Source organism: Microcaecilia unicolor, chromosome 2 (genome assembly GCF_901765095.1).
Source record: "Microcaecilia unicolor chromosome 2, aMicUni1.1, whole genome shotgun sequence".
In the NCBI taxonomy this organism is placed as follows: Eukaryota; Metazoa; Chordata; class Amphibia; order Gymnophiona; family Siphonopidae; genus Microcaecilia; species Microcaecilia unicolor.
This window is the reverse complement of record NC_044032.1, coordinates 592,225,470-592,242,590: the sequence shown is the minus strand read 5'-3', so window position 1 is coordinate 592,242,590 and position 17,121 is coordinate 592,225,470. Positions and strand designations below refer to the sequence as shown.

Here is a 17,121-nt window from a genome sequence, read left to right as displayed (position 1 = left end):
GGTACACAACCCAAACAAGAACCCACAACATATATGTCAAGAGGCCAAATTGACCCGGCGACATTCTGGCAAGAGATCTACAGTGATGGATGGACAGCACAGCCAGATTCTAATCAATTCCTTCAAAACTGGGACGACAGATGCAAGAACACACTAGACAAAATTGCACCACTACAACAAAAGACTACACGAAGAAAAAACTCAATACCATGGTTCAATGAAGAACTAAAAACACAGGCCAGAAGACTTGAATGGATGTGGAAGAAAAGGAAAGACGAGCAGACACTTAATGAATGGAAACAACATCAAAGAAAATACAAATACGCAATAAGGCAAACCAAAAGAGCATACTATAGAACCAAAATAGGGCCTAACTACAAAAATACACACAAGCTATACCAAATCGTAAATAAATTAATAGACACTACACCAATTACTACAACCAGCACAGACATCCCAACGGCAGACGACCTTGCCAAGTACTTCAACGAGAAAATCATAAAACTACGGTCCACGTTACCACTTAACACCACTGACCACGAAAAATTTATGGACTGCATAGACCCAACCCCCGGTGAATACCCAGCGGATCGAATTTGGAACAGCTTCGATTTACTAACTGAAAACACTATTTCTCAAGCAATCAACAAATTTTCCAAAACCCACTCCAAATTGGACACCTGTCCCAGTTATCTAGTAAGGTCCGCCCCCAAACGCTTCATAACAGAACTTACGACATACCTGAACCACATGCTACAACACGGACTCTTCCCCAAAGACAAAGGAAACATATTACTCACACCGATACCCAAAGACCTAAAGAAAAAACTAAACGACACGACCAACTATCGACCAGTGGCATCCATCCCCCTGATTGTCAAAACAATGGAAAGTATGGTAACACAACAACTTACCAACTACTTAGACAAATTCACAATACTGCATGAATCACAGTCGGGATTCAGATCCAACCATAGTACAGAAACAGTGATAACCACCCTCATAACCAAATTCAAACAACTAATAGCAACAGGACACAGTGTGCTACTCCTCCAATTCGACATGTCCAGCGCATTCGACATGGTTAGCCACCAATACTCTCGAACATCTTAGACTACTTCGGGATTGGAGGAAATGTACTAAAGTGGTTCCAAGGATTCCTAAAAGCTAGAACCTACCAAGCGATCTCAAAATCAAAAACGTCAGTACCATGGACACCGAGCTTATCGTCTTTCCACCAAAACCCACTTCTCCTCTTCCTCCACTCTCTATCTCAGTTGATGGCACCCTCATCCTCCCCGTTTCATCTGCCCGCAACCTCGGAGTCATCTTCGACTCCTCCCTCTCCTTCTCTGCGCATATCCAGCAGATAGCCAAGTCCTGTCACTTCTTTCTCTTTAACATCAGCAAAATTCGCCCTTTCCTCTCTGAGCACACCACCCATACTCTCGTCCACGCTCTCATTACCTCTCGCCTTGACTACTGCAACCTACTCCTTACTGGCCTCCCACTTAGCCATCTATCCCCCCTTCAATCTGTTCAGAACTGTGCTGCACGTCTTATATTCCGCCTGAACCGATATACTCATATCACCCCTCTTCTCAGGTCACTTCATTGGCTTCCAATCAGATACCGCATACAGTTCTCCTTCTTATCTACAAATGCACTCAGTCTGCAGCCCCTCATTACCTCTCTACCCTCATTTCCCCTTACGTTCCCGCCCGTAACCTCCACTCTCAGGACAAATCCCTCCTCTCAGTACCCTTCTCCACCACCGCCAACTCCAGGCTCCGCTCATTCTGCCTCGCCTCACCCTATGCTTGGAATCAACTTCCTGAGCCCTTACGCCAAGCTGCCTCCCTACCCATCTTCAAATCCTTGCTCAAAGCCCACCTCTTCAATGTTGCTTTCGGCACCTAACCTTTATACCTTTCAGGAAATCTAGACTGCCCCTATTTGACTGACTGTACATTTGTCCTTTAGATTGTAAGCTCCTTTGAGCAGGGACTGTCCTTCTATGTTAAATTGTACAGCACTGCGTAACCCTAGTAGCGCCTTAGAAATGTCAAGTAGTAGTAGTAGTATGTGGTGTCCCACAAGGATCACCGTTGTCACCAACCTTATTCAACCTAATGATGACACCTCTAGCTAAATCGCTATCCAACCAAGGTCTCAATCCGTATATTTATGCAGATGATGTCACGATATACATCCCGTTCAAGCACGCCCTAACATAAATTGCAAAAGAAATCCAACATAGCCTCCAAATAATGAATTCATGGGCGGATGCATTTCAACTGAAACTAAACGCAGAAAAGACACAGTGTCTCATCCTATCCTCACAATACAACTCAAACAAAAACAACACTATATACACCCCAGACTAAACTCTTACGGTCTCCGATGCTTGAAAATCCTGGAGTAACGATTGATCGAAAACCTTACCTAGAAGACTATGCGAAAACTACAACAAAGAAAATGTTCTACGCCATGTGGAAACTTAAAACAAATCAAACCCTACTTCCCAAGAGACACATTCCGCAGCCTAGTACAGTCAATGGTGTTAAGCCACCTAGACTACTGCAACGCAATATACGCAGGTTGTAAAGAACAAGTCATTAAGAAGCTTCAGACAGCCCAAAATACAGCAGCCAGACTTATATTCGGGAAAGCAAAATATGAAAGCGCCAAACCGCTAAGAGAGAAACTACACTGGCTTCCACTAAAGGAACGAATTGCGTTCAAAGTATGCACCATGGTCCATAAAACTATACATGGAGAAGCTCCGGCCTACATGTCAGACCTCATAGACCTACCTGCTAGGAATGCTGAAAGATCAGCACGTACATTCCTCAACCTCCATTACCCCAACTGCAAAGGATTAAAATATAAGTCCACCTACGCAACCAGCTTCTCCTACATTTGCACACATCTATGGAACGCACTCCCGAAGACCATAAAGACAACGCAAGATCTAACCATCTTTTGTAAACTACTGAAAATGGACCTATTCAAAAAAGCATACAACAAACAATCGTCCTAACCTCTAAACAACAACAACGAAGAATAAGACCGAAACGACATAACCACTGCTCAACACTATTACTCTCACCATAATACCATCATCTGAGCAACTACATAAAGCCGACACCTACACAAGACCACAATGTATTCTTCTACCACATACATACGCACTTGATTGCAAAACCACATGTTAACAAGTACACAAGCAAACAATGCATTCTTCTACCATGTATGTACGCACTTGATTGCAAAATCATGTGCATATCTAAAGTCCGGAAATGGCAATCGCCATAACGGCAAATGTAAGCCACATTGAGCCTGCAAATGGGTGGGAAAATGTGGGATACAAATGCTACAAATAATAAAAATAATAATAATAATGTACTATGGACAGACAATTCAAAAGTGGAACTCTTTGGACAACAGAGTTTCTGTCCAGTGCCGTAGCGAGGGCGGCTGACACCCGGGGCGGGTCGCCGCTGCGCATCCCCCCCCCGGGTGCAGCACGGCGCGTACCCCCCCCCCCCCCCCGGAGCGCATTCTTACCACTGGCGAAGGAAAGGGGACGGGTGGGAGAGCTGCTCCGTCCCGAGTGCACGTCGCTGGGAGCTGCGTCAGCTCCGCTGGTTCCATCCTCTCTCTGCCCTGGAACAGGAAGTAACCTGTTCCGGGGCAGAGAGAGCAGGGAACCAGCGGAGCTGACACCCCCCCCCCCCCCAGCAGCGTGCACACGGGGCAGACCGTCCCACCACCCCCGCCTCTTCCTACGCCACTGTTTCTGTCATCAAGGCCGCCTAGATACTGAACCGGGCCTGGGGCAGGGCTGCTGCTGTCAGACCCTCCTCTTGGCCGCTGCTGCCCCCTGGACCGCCACGTGAGGGGAAAAGCAGCCGCAGGGCAGGCAATGTGGCAGAGAACAGCGTTGGAGGAAGGCTTCAGCTGGCGGAGCTTGGGGACCTCTGCCAGCCAAATCAGAGGCCCCGAAGCCCTATGTCTGCTCCTCCCCAGCCTCTAAGGGGGGGCCCAGTGCCGGAGTTTTCTCTGACCTGTTGGGACATAATCACCCGGGTCCTGTTAGGAGCAGGAGACTGTATATATTTTAGGGTGAGATTTATTCCTCCCAGTGCAGCGAATCTGCCGCTGCTATCTAGGGATGAAAGAATCCCATCCAAGGCTGCTTCTGGTTTATTTACCTCGTATTATGTAGACTCCTAAATTACCAGAGCTGTGCACTTTACTCTGAATAGTTAAGGAGAAAACAATCAGGGGAGAATAGTAGATATGAGTTATCAATCAGATACTTTTATTATTTTTAGCCACCAAGTATGATTACAATTAGTCATTGCTCCGTAAGTACAATCTGCAGAACACCATTGTGATGAGAAGTACACTGAATTGGTTATTACCCCAGCTACACAAAGGTGTTCTCTGTGTCTGAGTCTGTAATGTTATATTTTACTATTCAAAGCCAATTAGTTGATATGTAAGACTCAAAGTTATGTATGAGAAAGCAATGGGATTACTTGTAATAGATTGGTTTCTCATGGAGAGAGCAGCCGCGGCCCTCTCTCCCGTTTGAAGTAGGAAGTACACTTATTTTTATAGGTCCACTCAGTGTTAATGTCATAGTTAATACTGATTGGCTATGGTAATGAGTGTTTACTAGAAAAGCTAGCAAAAGACCACCCCTTACTGGAAGACTAAGTCATGTTCTTGCAAGATCCCTCAAAACATTTTCTGTGACACCTGGTCATCTTCCCATGAAACCATGTTTGTTGTTTTTCAAGACCATCTGTTACCACCATATTGCTACATCTTCTACTACTACTTAACATTTCTAGAGCGCTACTAGGGTTACGCAGCGCTTTACAGATTAATAAAAGGACAGTCCCTGCTCCAAGGAGCTTACAATCTAATGGGAGAAATGTCAAATAGGGGCAGTCTAGATTTCCTGCATAGAGGTGTGGTGGTTAGGTGCCGAAGGCGACATTGAAGAGGTAGGCTTTGAGCAAGGCTTTGAAGATGGGCAGGGAGGGGGCTTGGCGTATGGGCTCAGGGAGTTTATTCCAGGCATGGGGTGAGGCGAGGCAGAAAGGGCGGAGCCTGGAGTTGGCAGTGGTGGAGAAAGGTACTGAAAGGAGGGATTTGTCTTGAGAACGGAGGTTACGGGTAGGAATGTAAGGGGAGATGAGGGTAGAGAGGGGCTGTAGATCGAGTGCATTTGTAGGTTAAAAGGAGAAGCTTAAACTGTATGCGGTACCTGATCGGAAGCCAGTGAAGTGATTTGAGGAGAGGGGTGATATGAGTGTACCGGTTCAGGCGGAAGATAAGACGTGCAGCAGAGTTTTGAACGGACTGAAGGGGGGATAGATGGCAAAGTAGAAGGCCAGTGAGGAGTAGGTTGCAGTAGTCAAGGCGAGAGGTAATGAGAGAGTGGATGTGAGTTCAGGTGGTGTGCTCAGAGAGGAAAGGGCGAATTTTGCTGATATAGAGGAAGAATCGACAGGTCTTGGCTATCTGCTGGATATGCACAGAGAAGGAGAGGGAGGAGTCGAAGATGACCCGAGGTTGCGGGCAGATGAGACGGGGAGGATGAGGGTGTTATCAACAGAGATAGAGAGTGGAGGGAGAGGAGAATTGGGTTTGGGAGGGAAGACAATAAGCTCGGTCTTGGCCATGTTCAGTTTCAAGTGGCGGTTGGACATCCAGGTCGCAATGTCAGCTAAGCAGGCCGATATTTTAGCCTGGGTTTATGCAGTGATGTCTGGTATAGAGAGATAAAGCTGGTTGTCATCAGCATAAAGATGATATTGGAACCCATGAGAGGAGATTAGGGAACCCATGAGAGGAGGTGTAGATTGAGAAAAGAAGGGTTCCAAGGACAGATCTCTGAGGAACTCCAACAGAGAGCGGGATGGGGGTGGAGGAAGAACCCTGAGAATGTACTCTGAAGGTACGGTGGGAGAGATAAGAGGAGAACCAGGAGAGGACAGAGCCCTGGAACCCAAGTGAAGGACAGTGTGGCGAGAAGTAAGTTGTGATTGACCGTGTCAAAAGCGGCGGATAGGTCGAGGAGGATAAAGATGGAGAAGTGACCTTTGGATTTGGCAAGGAACAGGTCATTGCAGACTTTAGATAGTGCCGTTTCCGTCGAGTGTAGGGGGCGAAAGCAGGATTGAAGTGGGTCAAGGATGGCATGAGAGGAGAGAAAATCAAGGCAGCGGCTGTGAACGGCGTTTCAAGTATCTTGGAGAGGAAGGGTAGGAGAGAAATGGGGCGGTAGTTGGAGGGACAGGTAGGGTCAAGTGATGGTTTTTTGAGGAGTGGTGTGACTACCACATTTTCTGTGACACCTGGTCATCTTCCCATGAAACCATCTTTGTTGTTTTTCAAGACCATCTGTTACCACCATATTGCTACATCTTCCTGAGGAGCCATTTTGTACTGTTTTTCACTAACACAACTGTGGCCACCATATTGCCAAATAATGTTACCCTGTCAGTTAGACCCCCCACCCTTGCGGTTTTCTGTTTGTTCTGCAGTATCCCAATAGCTTGTACCTTTGAGCAACACTGAAGTTCAAGTCAGAGACACAGGCCTATAAGTGTTTCTCTCATTTTGGAGCCTGAACCAAAGCTAGGCCTGGGACCCAATAATAATATTATTCAAGAGAGACAGACCCCATTGCCGAGCCCCCCTTGGAGGCTGGGCCCGGGGGGTAAATTCCCCCCCCCCCCCCTTGGCCCTGTCTGTCAGATACAGAATTTCTTTGTAAAATATATGCAGGACTGTACATTAATGCTTCTCACATCCAAAGACAATTGTGATGTTAAAAGCTGCACATAGATTAAAATTGCTGCTCCATATTTTCAGGCATACCTGATCATGTAGCACCAATTCCCTCCCCCTCCCCCCAACTTCAATCCTTCCTAATGTTGACTTCTCTAAACCACCCACACTGATCCCTTCATGAGGTCTTACTGGGTTCCCTGGTGTGTAGTGGGAGCAGAAGTAATCCCTCTTCGCTAGTGCTCCATCAGCTCCAGATTCGAAAATGGCAACTGTGATCCCTAGCAGTGATTTCATGCTATTACCACTAGCAGTCAGGCTGCCAAATCTGTTGATTTGGGGTGGGAGAGGGAATTGGCAAGTAGGGGGAGTGGTTTGGGGAAGGTCAGTATTGAAAGGGGAATCGGAACAGGCAGGCACTTATTCATGCACTCAAGCTTGCAAATAATTGATACGAAAATCAAAAATCACAATATCACACTAACTGTGTTAATTAGTAAGAAACAGGAGTCCGTAGTCACCCACAGATCAATCCAAATCTTCTACCATATAAAGTGGAGAAAAAAAGGGATTCAGTAACACCACCCAGCCAGCCCAAGATCGTCGGGCTATAAGGCATGGGCCCGGCGCAGCAGCATCTAGCCCCCCCCCCAAAAACTCCACCCTGTCAAATATCCAATAATGTCAGAAACTAGACTTGAAAGATCCTGAGCGTAAACAATGGATATATCTCTGTATCAAACAATTGAGATCCCAGTGTATATCAATCTCAACAAGTATGGAATTGACACTATTACATTGGGAGTCAAGATAAGTTATCTGTGGCGTTTCAACAGTAGCATATTGTAAAGCAGAAACATTTACATACTTGCCATTATCTATTAAAAATGGCATTTACATAGTTAAATACTTTCTATTTATATATAGAGATACTTTTAAAATAAGCACCTTGACCTTTGTTTCTATATAAGAAAATAATCTTGCTAAAATAAGCTAGTTAAATGAAATTCAAGGCATATAGTAATGCAATAAAGATGAATGTATTCTGTAATGTTGCAGCTCTAGTTTTTTCAATACTGTATAATTGTAGGAGTCATATGATTCTCAGCATGAATTCAGCATCATAAGACCAAGAATAGGAGTTGTTCCTTGAGTTTAATGAACTGAACATAACAGCCAGCTTCAGACGATAAAGTTTGTAATTTTTAGTGAGCCCCAAGTTTGAGCAAGAGAAAAAGAAGCTAATTATAGTTTGAAAACTGCAACTACTAACTGGTATGTATTTTGCTGTCATTGGACTGATAGGCTTACTTTAAAATCTTCTGACTTGTGAACTGATTTTGGATTTAGTGAATTGAAAATCAGACTAGAGAAAGAGGGAACTTGCAGAGCATTGATGTTGAAATTTGAGTTGTAATTCACCAGGGTCTAGGGAAATACAAAAGTTGTGGAATTCAAATCTAGAGTTTGCTAGTTTATTTTACATTCTCAAACATTTCTTTTAACCCTGAATATTCTGTAGACCTTTATACTTGAGTATAAATGCTTGAGAGTGATTAGCAGCTAAATGCAAAGAACTGATTTAGTAATCACTTTTTCAAAGATTTCTAAATGTTCCACTGTTTTGACTTCTGAGGTATCCTGCATTTGCATAGATCTTTTTGGACTTTTTTTTTTAACATTAGGGATATTGCTAAACTTTTGATTTTCACACCAGTTGTTGGAAAAGGATAATGATGTTAATGTGCATGCAGTTATTTATAGATTAACATATTTTGCATGGACAAGCTAGCTAAGGGAGCAGTTCTATAAAGTTGCACCTAAAGGTAGTGCCAAAGTGCCCTAGCACCTAACTACAAATCGGGAGATGGTCGCCCTTCTCCCAGGGTTCGCCCAAATCGGCATAATTGAAAGCTGAATTTGGGCGTCCTCTACTGCTTTCCATCGTGGGGACGACCAAAGTTCACAGGGGCGTGTTGGAAGCGTAGCGAAGGCGGGACTGGGGCGTGCCTAACACATGGGCGTCCATGACCGATAATGGAAAAAAGAAGGACGTCCCTGATGAGCACTTCGGTGTCTTGGTCCATTTTTTTTGTTACGACCAAGCCTCAAAAAGGTGCCCGAACTGACCAGATGACCACAGGAGGGAATCGGGGATGACCTCCCCTTACTCCCCCAGTGGTCACTAACCCCCTCCCACCCTAAAAAAAACAACTTTTTAAATATTTTTTCCAGCCTCTATGCCAGCCTCAAATGTCATACCCAGCTCCATGACAGCAGTATGCAGGTCCCTGGAGCAGTTTTAGTGGGTGCAGTGCACTTCAGGCAGGTGGACCCAGGCCCATACCCCCCCCCCCCCCCCACCTGTTACACTTGTGGTGGTAAATGTGAGCCCTTCAAAACCCACCAGAAACCCACTGTACCCACATGTAGGTGCCCCCCTTCATCCCTAAGGGCTATGGTAGTGGTGTACAGTTGGGGGGGCTCAGTACACACTGCCTAGTGGACCCTGGCCTTTCATTGGTGCCAAGCCATTGGAGTTCTTGAAGATGTCATCCGAGTGTCCCTGGAGCTTGCTTGCTTGCTCCCTGCTTTGTTGGACCATTTGATTCTGGGACTTCCATTCCAAATTTCTGAGCCACAAAAAGTACTGATGACTGATGCATCTCTCCTGGGTTGGGGAACTCATGAAGATGGGTTTCACACTCAAGGTGCTTGGTCTTCCTAGGAAACAGATCTCCAGATCAATCTTAAGACATAAGCATCGCCATGCTGGGACAGACCAAGGGCCCTTTGAGCCCAGCACCCTGTCTCCGGCAGCGGCCAAAAGAACAAGCATTTGTTCTGGAACTTTGAGCGATATGGAACACTCTAAAATCTTTCAGAGATTGGCTGTCTCACCAAATTGTACTCATTCAAATGGACAATCAGTTTACTATATATTACACCAACAAGCAGGGGGCACCGGATCATTCCCTCTGTGTCAGGAGGCCATCCGGATGTGGCGTTGGGCTCATCAGCATGGCATATTCCTTCGAGCCACTTATCTGGCAGGCAAAAACAACAGCCTGGCTGACAGAGTAAGCAGGGTTATGCAACTTCATGAGTTGTCTCTCAACATGGGCATTGCCTGGGAGATCTACCGAGCATGGGGTACCCACTTGGTGGATCTCTTTGCCACTCAACTCAAGTACAGGGTCTCTTGGTTCTGTTCCAGGATCCAGGCCCATGACAGACTAGCGTTGGATGCCTTCCTCTTTCATTGGCGAATTGGTCTTCTGTATGCATACCCTCCCATACCTCTTGTGTGGAGGACTTTGCTGAAACTCAAGCAAGACCACAGGACTGTGATTCTGATCGTACCTTATTCGCCTGTCAGATCTGGTTCCCTCTTCTTCTGGAATTATCCTCCAGAGAATCGTGGAGATTGGGGAAAATGCTGGGCAGACTTATACGGTCTGTGCCAGAGCTGGTGGTGGGAGGCGGGGATAGTGCTGGGCAGACTTGTACGGTCTGTGCCCTGAAGAGGACAGGTACAAATCAAGGTAGGGTATACACAAAAAGTAGCACATATGAGTTTATCTTGTTGGGCAGACTGGATGGACCGTGCAGGTCTTTTTCTGCCGTCATCTACTATGTTACTATGTTCTGGTCAGTGTAAATGTGGATAAGTCTACCAGTGCCTCATTGTACTGGATAGGTCCCTTCACTCACACTATATCCAGAAGGAGGTAAGCATCTGTATGCTTAATAAATAATGCACACTGTCCCTTGATTTATTATTTGGTGGCTTTTCCAAGGTCCTGTGAGCTTGCCCTAGTTCCATTGCAGTTATGTCATCATAAGTCCTTATTCAATCCAGCAGGGTCTGGCACAAACTACACATCACTGCTTCTGTTCTTCCCCCATATTCATAGAGGCAGGGTATATTGTGATGTATATTAATATTTATTATTTAAAGTATTTATATCCCACATTTTTCCCACTGGTTGTAGGCTCAATGTGGCTTACATAGGCTAAATCAGGAATACAGTATTAATGGCACATTAAAACAGTATGAATATTATTTGTATTTAATTGCATTGTTTGTGCAATAGCACTGTATATTAGGACTGCTTTTCCTATAGTTTGCAGTTTCCCATGACTGACTTCTTGTGAGCTTTCCTTATTGGCTGTTAGCTCTGAGCTAGGACCAGCCCTCTCTCTCTGTCCCTGCGGGCTGTGTGAGAGAGCCCAGTCTTCCTACATGCCTTTGTGATCAGCAGCTGTTCTAGGGGCTGATCCCTCCTTAATCTACTGTAATCCCATTAAGATTTTTCACCATCTCCTCAAGACATTTCCCAAGTCATCTCCCAAAGACATTACCCAAGTTGTTCCCCATTTATTTTCTCTGAGTTCTCCTCAGCTGGGCTCTCCTTGCCTCTGAGGTGGCTAGATACAGACTCTATGGCCAGAAGGCCACAATTCTTTTACAAGCAACTGAACTGTAAATTGGATTTTCTTTGTTTATTCTGAGTACTACAATAAAGAAGAATTGCTTAAGAATTGAGCATCTACTGGTGAAGCTTCTGCTTGGAGATGGTTTAAGCTGGCTGTTTAAACTACACTATACTTGGAACAGTACAGCTTCCATGTTCTCAATGTCAGTTGTCTCTGGAAGCCCTCTGAAATTAATGTTACGTTGATTACAGTTTTCCAGATTGTCCATTTTATACTTTAACTCTTGATAATTCTTATCCTGTTTATCCAATCTAGTCAGGATCTCTGCAGGTTCCTCAGTCTTCCTCTCTGCCTCCTCCACTTGCACACTGAGTTTCCAAAGGCAGTGTTTCTCAACACTCTCCTGGAGGCTGGTCATACCTAGCCTGTTGGATTTTCAGGATTACCCCAATGAATATGCATGATATAGATTTGCATACAATACAATGTTGTAATGCTGCTTTTAACTCCTAACCCTTATTCACTTGTTCAGAACCCTTATTTCATCATCCTCACGTTAATATTCCCTTATTTTTTGTTTGTCCTGTTTGTCTGTCCTAATTAGATTGTAAGCTCTGTCGAGCAGGGACTGTCTCTTCATGTTCGTGTACAGCGCTGCATACGTTTAGTAGCGCTATAGAAATGATAAGTAGTAGTAATTCTGAAAATCTTACTGATAAAGGTGTGCATCCAGGTGAGGATTGAGAAGCACTGCCTTAAGGTCCCCATGCATATATCTTATCTTAGCCAGCAGCTTTCATAGTCACCTTTGTTCTTAGTGTGAATGCATGCACTTTCCTATAATTTTATGAAGTTCTTTTCTTTAAATGATTTGAGTTTGTATACCTCTTTGACCTGTCAGTCAGAAGATGGAGGTATATCAAATTTTATATAAATATAAACATAGCATGGAACTCACCAGTCAAATCTGCAAAGTATCTCCATCGGCCACAAGTCCGGCTCCTGCAATGCTATCCAATTGCCCCAAAGCCATGCTCTGTGGGGACTGTGCTCGGGCTGCAGCCTTGCCTCTTGACTGCAAAAACAGCTGCAATTTCTCCATCACTTTCAGGCCCACATGATCAAAAGCAAACTCCTGCGCTAGAGGCTGTTAACGCCATACTAGTGCCGGAGTTTGCTGCCGACCCATGATCAGAGCCCTCGAGCACCTGAAACAACGCACTCGAGGGCTCTTAGCGCAAGTAGCATGCAAATGCATGCTAAACAGGGCTTCTAGCGCAATTAGCTTGCAAATGCATGCTAATCAGCGCTTAACGCATTCATCCCCAATGATCAGCGTCCAGCGCGCCAAAGATTGGGTCGCAGGCCGCGGCAAAATCAACGCCAGCTCCGAGCTGGCATTAGATTTTGCGGATCATTGGGGAGGAATGATGAGCCCTGTCCAGCATGCAGTTGCATGCTGGCAGGCCCCCGTTCCCCCCCAAAGCAAACGCGATCAGGGGGCTGGAGGTCCGGTGGACCTCCTGCCCCCCCCCCCCCCCCGACGATCCCACCCCCTCCGTGTTCAGGGAGGGCTGGAGATCCGGTGGGTCTCCAGCCTCCCCAAACCCCCAGAAATCGAGAAGTGGCTGCCTCCAGCCAAAGGCTCTCCCCCCCTCCCACCCAGCGACGGGGGGGGGGGGGGGTGGAGGTCCGGTGGGTCTCCAGCCCCCCAGAAACCGTTGAGTGGCCGCCTCCGGCCAAAGGTTCTCCCACCCTCCCATCCATCGACTGGGGGGTTGGGGGCTGGAGTCGATGGATGGGAGGGTGGGAGAACCTTTGGCCGGAGGCGGCCACTTCTCAATTTCTGGGGGTTTGGGGGGGCTGGAGACCCACCAGATCTCCAGCCTTCCCTGAACATGGAGGGGGTGGGATCGTCGGGGGGACCGGAGGTCCACCAGACCTCCAGCCCCCCCATCGCTGGGTGGGAGGGTGGGAGAGGGTTTGGCCGCCGCCGGCGGCGGCCACAACGTTTTCTGGGGGTTTGGGGGGGGGGGGCTGGAGACACACCGGAGCTCCAGCCCTCGTTGTCTCGTTGTTCGGGCCTCGGCAAGCTGTTTGACAGGTTTGGGCTTTTGACAGCCCAGACCTGTCAAACAAGTGCGGGAGGATTGTGCTTAGCTCATGCTCGGGCGCAATTCTCCCGCACTTCAACATGATAATCAAAGATAATAGCGCTGCTTAGATTTGCATGCATTATCTTTGATCATTGATGCAGAAAAGCCCTGCGCTATCCCGGTGCTATTTTTAGGGCGCTGTTTGGAACAGCGCGGGGCTTTTGATCATGAGGGCCTCAGTGGTTTAAGTTTTCTAACCATCATTCCAGACTATTTTCATCCTATAAGCACCTCTGCTTCTCTCTGGTTGGCTGGCATTTGGATGGCTGATGTCACTTTCTCCAGTAGTCATTTGTTTTTGATCTTTCAGGTAAAGACACTGTTACACTTCCCCCATGAAGGAACATGGGTCTAGCCTCCAACTTAGGGCAAGATGCACTAAACTAAACGAGGCTTTAAGAAGCCTTTAATGAACAGTTTTCCTACCCTGGCATGCATTAAAGCCCAATTTCCGACGATGGTAGCAGCAAACGAAAACGGAATGCAGATGAGCGAAACCCTATTGAAATGAGATGCACTAAAGTTTTCCGCTTGCCCTAACGCTGGAAAACTACCGGAAAGCTAATGAGAGGTCTGTACCTCTCGTTGGGGCTGCCCAGCTACAACTTAAATGTAAAAACCAAAAAAAATCGCGAATGGGGCAAAAACGCTGGTCAGGAGCATCCTTTATTGACGCCCGAGGTCGCCACTGCTCCCCACTCCCCCTGCATTAAAAAAAAGGGAAAAAAAGGATCAGGAGGGGGCAAAGGCGCTCGTCTGGAGCGTCCTTTATGGACGGCCTTCCCCCCCCCCCCCCGCCCCGCCTGAGGTCACCACTGCTCCCCGCTTCCCCCTGCATAAAAATCAAAACTTTAGCAGCCCTGGCCCCCCTCCCTTCCTCTCTTCCTTTCTCTCTTTCTCCCCAGCTCCGCCTCCTGCCATCCTCCACCCCTGTGCCCCGCCCCCACCCCCCCCCCCCCGAGGTCGTCGCTGCCGCTCAGACAAGGGCCCAGGAGGAAAGGAGAGACATCCAAAGACTCGGAGAAGAGGCGATCAGCTGTTCTTGCCTGTTCAGCGCCTTCACACAGAGGTGAGAGGCACTGCGCGGGCCCAGTAAGATGGAGGGGGGCCCGGTGGAGGGGGGAGCGGCGGCGACGGGCACAGGGTGGAGAATGGTGGGAGGCGGAGCTGGGGAGAAAGGGAGGAATTGAGGGGGGCCGGGGCAGCTAAAGTTTTGATTTTTATGCAGGGGGAAGCGGGGAGCAGCGGCTACCTCGGGCGGGGGGGGAGGGGCAAGGCTGTCCATAAAGGACGTGTTTGTTTTTTTTGGGGGGGGGGGTTTGTTTTGTTTTGTTTTTTACGTTTATGGCATGCGCAGAGCAGCCAGCATAACGCTTGGCTGCTCTGCGCATGCTTAACGGGCCGATTACCGACGTTTTTTTTTATTATTATTTCTTTATTTATTAATTTTTTACATCTATATCTATAAAACATAAATGTAAGGGAAATTTGGAAATTAAACATTATTAGGTAATACATATTACCCAAAATTCTTAAAGGAAAATATTTTTATAACATTTGTCCACAATATTTGAATCAAGATCTAGGAAATTACATAAGTAATATTTTTTATAATACTAATCAGCGGAAGGGTGAAACATATATCCACAGCCAAATATTAACAGCATTCTTCTAATTACGGGTTCACCTCCAGAGGCGAAGCACTTTTTTCTTTTGATTCAATAAAATCTAACAACTTCGTAGGGTTAAAAAAAAGGTAATTAACCGAATTAAAGGTAATACAACACCTACAAGGAAATTTCAAAGTAAAGGTTCCCCCTAACTTTAAGACTCTGGCTTTATAAATCAAAAATTCTTTTCTTTTCCTCTGAGTGGCACGTGCCATATCAGGGAAAACTTGTATCTTATGTCCCAGAAATAAATCGTTTATATGTCTGAAATATGATCGGAGAATATTATTACGATCAAGTTCAAGCGCGAATGTTACCAATAATGTTGTTCTTTCAGAAATAAATTCAAGAGAGGTTTCCAGGAACTCTGTCAAATTCAATTCAGCTAGAGGATCTGCTTGAGATTTATCTTTAGGTAATCCAGGTCTTCCTGTAATGTATTGGGTTCTCGTTATAGGCGGATATGCCTCCTCCGGAATCCCCAATACATCCTTGAAATATCTTTTAAGCATATCCACTGCATTTATCAAGGGGGATTTCGGGAAATTTAAAAATCTCAAATTATTTCTTCGTCCATTATTTTCAAGATATTCGAGCTTTCTGTCCTGGACGTCTCTTTCCTTAATTAAAGCTTCTATAAGATTATGCAATTTCTGAATTTCTCCTTGGTTTTTTAAAATCTTAACATTCTGTGCTTGAATTTGTTCAGAGAATATCTGGTTAGATTTTTTTAAATCAGTTATTTCACTATTTACTGAAGTATTCATTGCAATCAAAGTGCTATTCACTCCCTGGATAGCGTCCCATAACATACTCATAGTAACTACCGCTGGTTTCTTCATTCCTCCGGTACTCACGGTCCCGACCTCCTGGGCAGTTGAGGCTGATTTGCAAACGGAATCCTGCGTCGCTGTTTCTCTGCTGGGGTAGAAGTCCTCATGGGTCCTCCTTCAGACGCTGAGGGTCCAGGAAATTCCATGGCCTCCATGCGTTGTGACCCCATGAGTGACGAATCGTCTCCGGGTCGCGGAGGTGCAGTAAGGGAGGGAGGGCTCAACGTTACTCCCTCAATGCTGCACTCGGTCCTCTGAAGGGCCGGGTCATTCGAAGTGGAAATACGCTCACCAGGAACCCCAACCCTGAAACTATCCAAAGTCGTCTGACGTGAGGCAGGAGTTGACTGCGGGACCATGGAGGTAGGAACCGCTGTTTTCCCCTTTCTCTTCCCCATCACTAGGGAGAGAAATTAACCATTCGGCAAGGCGTTTGAGATAGGGTTCAGGAGCTTCGTGTCCCGACTTCCGCTCTTGTCGCCATCTTGATTCCTTCCGATTACCGACGTTTTTAACGAAGGGTTAGTGAATGCAAGTGAGCTGCAACGAGCAGCCCATTTGCATTCCCTTTCCTTTATGCATGGCCGTTCCATACCGATTCGTTATGGAATTTGGTACGGAACAGCTCTAACGAGGACTTTTGTGCATCTTGGCCTTAGTCTGTTAGAGGAAGATTTGGCAGAATTGTCTCCTCATTTAATAACCTGACAGTATGGTACAAGTTGCATTGGATGTCGCTTATCTAGACTTCAGCAGAGATAAAAATGGAACTCTGCAACAGTGCTTTGCTGGCATAGGTTGAGAAACAAATGTGGACTTACAAGAGGTACAGCTATAGATCATTCACAGGGCATAAATTATAAAAAAAGAAAAAGGGATGCAAAATAACATATATGGGAGAATGCACTTTATATCTGGAGCATCTATCAGATTGAGACTTGTATGCATTTGTTTCTAGAATATGCTAAGTTAGCTATACTGTGGTCACAGGCATTGCAATCTAAGGAGGAGAGTATTAGGTCAGAAATAGACTGGAATTATAGTCTGCTACTTTTGGGAGATAAAAACCCTGAGGTTAATTCAGTAACAGGGTGCTTAATAAAGGCATTGGTTATAGTGCCTATTTTATAAAGAAAAGTAGGTACCTAGAGAACTAGAATGTCACCATTTATGTGCCTTTCTGCCTCCTTATAGAATTACTCCCTCCCA

General features: G+C 46.0%; 1 protein-coding gene across 2 annotated transcripts in view; it reads left to right on the top strand.

Annotated features, from left to right (window-relative positions):
- The window catches only part of CLCN3 (chloride voltage-gated channel 3), a 215,168-nt gene that overhangs the window by 42,192 nt on the left and 155,855 nt on the right, over positions 1 to 17,121 (top strand). The window lies entirely within an intron of this gene.